At 47.0% G+C, this 917-nt stretch overlaps 1 pseudogene; it reads right to left on the reverse strand.

Moving 5' to 3' along the window:
• LOC137991797 (myb/SANT-like DNA-binding domain-containing protein 1) overlaps positions 1-917 on the reverse strand; it is a 934-nt pseudogene extending 17 nt beyond the window's left edge.

Below are 917 nucleotides of genomic sequence, written 5' to 3' on the forward strand. Positions count from 1 at the left end.
AGTTTTTGACTTTAAGATCTTTCTCTGCCAACTTGTCGGCGAGGCGCTCGAAAAGCTCGTGGTCTTTTTTTTGACTCTCTTGTAAAAATTTCGCAAGATCGCTGTTGGACTCAGCCGAGGCAGCCTTCGCTTTCTTTACAACAGGCGCTTTTCCTTTGCTCCTTTTTTTGGGACTTTTTGGGTTTCTTTTTAAGTTCTTTTCGAACTCCTGTTCCAGGTCTGCATCGCTTTCGTGATCGGCTGGAATATTTGTTTCAGGTGAAGCTTCAGAGTCACCAATTGCAGTTGGGTTGGCATCTTCACCGAAACCACATTCGACAACTTCTTTCGGCGTGATGTTCGGCTTGGATCCCAAAACTTCATCGATCTCGTCGTAGCATTCGAACGATTCCCGGGTGTTGCCACTTCGGGAATTGTGGTCCTTTACTCGTTTGTACTCGTCCTGAAGGTATTTAATGCGAGCCTTACACTGCGTACCAGTGCGGTAGCTTGGTATTTTCTGGTCTTTAAGAATGGAATTGAGCTTCTTTGCGATGGTGTCCCACACAGTGCTGTTTCTTTTCTTGCAGATAGGGATATTGTCCCTCCACAATTCAAGTAAATACCTTGTCTCCGCATCTGTCCAGTTAGAGCCACGGTTCCTGTTCGTAGCTCGTGGCTGTGGATTTTCTTCGTTCGTTGTGCTTTCGCTTTCGCTTTCGCTGCTCGGGACTGAGATTGTCGAGGGTGACACATGTGGCATAGGAACTTGGTATGGAAGAATTGCTGGTTGACCGTAATGCGGGAATTGATTCTGCATGCCGACGCGTGTGAAACAGGTAAAGCCGAGGGACGAGGGGTAACGGGTCCGCAGGAATTGTAAAACGGCGAAAGAATTGGGAAGTGTTTTGCAATTCATCAACCTGGTTTACAAGCAT

The sequence above is a fragment of the Montipora foliosa genome, chromosome 2, assembly GCF_036669935.1.
Source record: "Montipora foliosa isolate CH-2021 chromosome 2, ASM3666993v2, whole genome shotgun sequence".
In the NCBI taxonomy this organism is placed as follows: Eukaryota; Metazoa; Cnidaria; class Anthozoa; order Scleractinia; family Acroporidae; genus Montipora; species Montipora foliosa.